This window comes from Olea europaea, unplaced genomic scaffold, assembly GCF_002742605.1.
Source record: "Olea europaea var. sylvestris unplaced genomic scaffold, O_europaea_v1 scaffold747, whole genome shotgun sequence".
Lineage (NCBI taxonomy): Eukaryota > Viridiplantae > Streptophyta > Magnoliopsida > Lamiales > Oleaceae > Olea > Olea europaea.
Window position 1 is genome coordinate 488,031 of NW_019265877.1, and position 4,167 is coordinate 492,197.

At 31.8% G+C, this 4,167-nt stretch overlaps 1 pseudogene; it reads left to right on the plus strand.

Annotated features, from left to right (window-relative positions):
• Positions 1 to 1,179: 1,179 nt before the first annotated feature.
• The window catches only part of LOC111391076, a 10,039-nt pseudogene continuing 7,051 nt past the window's right edge, over positions 1,180 to 4,167 (plus strand).

Below are 4,167 nucleotides of genomic sequence, written 5' to 3' on the forward strand. Positions count from 1 at the left end.
CGCTCTATGTATGATTATATATGTTTTCTTAATTTTTCCATTTCTTAAATTTTTATCTAGACAATTCTTTTTGTACTATGTGATTCCATCTTAATAATATTTTTTTTTTGTGAATTTCATTTAAAATGAACAAATTAAAATTGATCTAAAATAATTGCTATAAAATGAACTAAAAATAAATATAAGATAATATTTATTGTTATGACAATAAAACTTAATTTTATATTACTAATAGAGTATTAAATATCAAGAGTATAAAAAGATAAAAATTAGAGAAAACACTATTAGAACTTGCAATATAAAATATTTAATAAATTTTCAAATAGCTTCATTAAAAAAATTTTTAAAAAAATTATTTATGTTGACTTGTTATTAATTTGTCAACATCAGTTGCAAAGAAAATAAAATTACATTTTATAATTATTTAATTTATAACAATATTTATAAATAGTTTTTTTTAAACTAAAATGATCTAATCTAATACAATAGTACGAAAAAAAAATATTTTGATAATAAGAGAGAAAAATATAATGAAATAATTATTTCCAAATAGTAGACAAGGATAAAATGGGAAATAAATATTTACCTTTTGGATTATTAAATGCACACCAAATTTTTTATTATTTGCTCCACATTTTAATTGAAATAAAGATCCTCAATATTTGTTCATTTTTTCACTTATGTCAATTTCTTCATGGCATTTTTACCTACAATTAGTTAGCATATATTGTCTCTAATGAAAATTTCTTTCAAATCTTTTGTTATTGTGCATTGATGCATAAATATTTTTGCAAACTTTTATATTTGTTATTTATTTTGATTATTAAAAATACGAGGAACAAAATAAGTCTTTTTACGTTCTCCTAACAAAGTTTTGAAAAATTGTCATTAAAAATAATATTTGTAAATTAATAGAAGGTTGATGAAAAAAAAAAGTGACAAAAATAGTCGAGGACATAACTGGAAAAAATGAGCAAAGGTTAGAAAAATCCATTGCAATTAAAATGTGATATAGTTAACAAAAATTGTGCTGTGGATAAAAGCACCTTTATCATATACAGATGGGACTCTACCATCAAAAGTGAACCTCACGCGAAGTTTTTGAAATTTTTGTACATAAAGGGAAGATCTATATAATTACCATGAACCTGATGAAAAATATATGTAAATTGGTTTTGCCAAACACACAGTGATTGACTAAGACAAACTTTCAGGACATGGGCTTGTATTTATATACTGAGCAACAAATAATGCAACCCCAAAGTTCACCCAAACACTTCAAAGAAACCATGGCCACATTGCCTGCTGAGAACTCCACAATGGAGTTACAGCAGCTTGATCTTGACAACGCTGCCCCAGCTGGCCGGGCCGAGAGGGCTAAGTGGTTGCTCAGTTCACCCAACCCGCCAAACCTATGGCACGAACTCAGCGGCTCCATAAGAGAGACTGTTCTTCCTCAAGAAAGGAGAACAAGACCTCGCGCTAAAGGCCATGTTTTATTCTTGCAAGGCCTATTTCCAATCCTGAAGTGGGGAAGGAGTTACAACGGTGCCAAGTTCAAGAAAGATTTAATGGCTGGCTTAACTCTTGCAAGTCTTTGTATACCTCAGGTTTGCATAATTCCAGCTCTTCTCGTTGCTTAGAAAAGTAAACAATTTATGATGTGTTTAGTATACTAGATTTGAATTGACTATACCGCGATTAAAATAGAAATAGAAGCTAAAATTTGTCAGTTTTCCTGCGTCTAGTCTTGTTCAGTTCAATTACAAAACATGTTTCTAGAGACGAGTCTTCATTTTTATCTGAAATCTTGAAAGGGAACCATTGCAGAGTATAGGATATGCTAATCTGGCAAAACTTGATCCTCAATATGGCTTATGTAAGTAACAAATATTTCGCCCAGCAACATTTTTAATATTTTAGAATTTATATTTGTTTGATTAATTTTTGTATTCCAGACACAAGTGTTGTCCCACCTTTGATATATGCTTTGATGGGGAGTTCAAAAGAGATTGCCATTGGTCCTGTAGCTGTAGTTTCATTGCTTCTGTCAGCAATGATACAAAAGGTCGTAGACCCTTCAGTTGATCCTGTTGCCTACAGAAGCCTTGTTTTCACCGTCACTTTCTTCACTGGTGCCTTCCAAGCTGTTTTCGGAATTTTCAGGTTGTCTTACTTCGGAAGTGGGTGTTCGTCCTCTCCTTTATTTTTCCCCCGATTTAGTATTCTTGGTTCACTCGTTACCGTTGATTGTATACTGCTGGATTGTATTACGGATAAAAATAAATAAATAAATATTAAATAAAATTCATTCTATGTTTATACCTATAGAATGTTGATTACCAACAAGCCCTTAATAATTAAATTTTAACAAGTGGAGGTGGCACAGATTGATAATATATTAAGACAAGAATAATATAGAAGGTTGGGACATATTTTGCATGAATTTTGCTGAATTACCCAAAATGCTTGACCGATGGGGTGACATCCTCTCACATTGCCGCTGGTCCCATTTGAATAAAAATATGTCGACCTCCTGTGTATGTGTGTATTCGGTCAAGCCCTATGTCATCGCCTCTGTTGCTATAGCTTCGTCCATTTTGCATATACTTAAAAAGAGACCGTGTTCATAACATTGATCTAATCTATGTACAATATGTAAGAAGATTTAGGGTAGACATAAACTAATAAACATGATTTGTGGTGGTGGTTTCAAATCTAGTATCTTTAGATCTTCAATGACCAGAACACAGTGATGAAAGAATTCATGTCTCTGATCCTAAATTTTTGAGCTTCTACTAGATTTGAATGTAGAACTAACTTTCTAATGTATTTGCAGGTTGGGATTTCTTGTGGATTTTCTCTCACATGCAGCCATAGTTGGATTCATGGGAGGTACAGCCATTGTAATAGGCCTCCAACAATTGAAGGGGTTGCTGGGAATTAGTTATTTTACAACCAAAACTGATGTGGTCTCTGTAATGGAGGCTGTTCTTAAAGCACTTCATTCTGTAAGTTTAATTTTCTAATGATATTGATTCGACCTCATTTTTCTTGCTTGACAAAATTTATGTGATTTGCATAGGTTAATTTCGTGCAGAATATGATCTTGAGCATTTATTTCTACGTGTAAAATAAAAACAAGAGAATCTATGAACTCAGATTCTTGTTTGAGTTAGGCGCCAAAATCTAGGAAACTTCAGTATATTTACTAAAGTGGACGGTAGATTATCAAACAACATTGTGTGTGTGAGAGAGAGAGAGAGAGAGAGAGAGCTTAAGAAAAAGTAAAAGTTAATTTCTAAGGCACAAACAGTTTATATCTAGAGCATGTTTGGAAAGTATTTACAGGTAATTTAAATTATAAATATAGAAATGAGAGTTGAATAAATGGAAAGTACTTATAAATCCCTTGAAATGTCTTGATAAATAGTAGGTTAAGCACTAATATTTTAACGTACTTATTTACAAATAAGTTAACTATTAAGCTAACCGAAACACGTTCTTCTTACAATCCAATTATATTTATTACTGGGCATTATTAAACATCTGACTTAGAGAAAAATTAATCTTTCACGTGACTGGTTGATTCATTTTTGTAATCTTAAGATCTAATTTCGTTTAATCATTCAAAACTTTTAACAGCTAGCTTTTTTCCCATGACAGTGGCATCCTTGGAAATTTGTGCTTGGCTGTTCATTCCTCATCTCCATCCTAATTACCAGATTCGTCGTAAGTATACAGATTATCGTAAGTAAAAGATTCCGAGGGTCATACTTATACCAGATTAAATGAGTAATTGATTTTCATTTTGTCATAATTCTGTTGCTTAATTTGTATTTTTGTTTCAATTAAGTCTCTCCGTCTCTCTTGTTAGCTTGACAAATGACAACAATAACATGATAGTTCGTGAGTTGATTGAAACGTAAGTATAAAATTAAGTGACCTAATGACAAAATGAAGATTAATGAACCACTTAAGAAATAAGTTGAGCGGCCTCTAATTCTTTTCTTGGATTATAGTTTCACTTTCACCGTCTCATTCAACAATTAACTATCTCTTTCGCTTGTAGGGCACAAGGAACAAGAAACTTTTCTGGTTACCAGCCGTGACTCCACTTTTCTCAGTGATATTAAACCCGGGGGGGGGGGGGTTTGGAAGAAAATA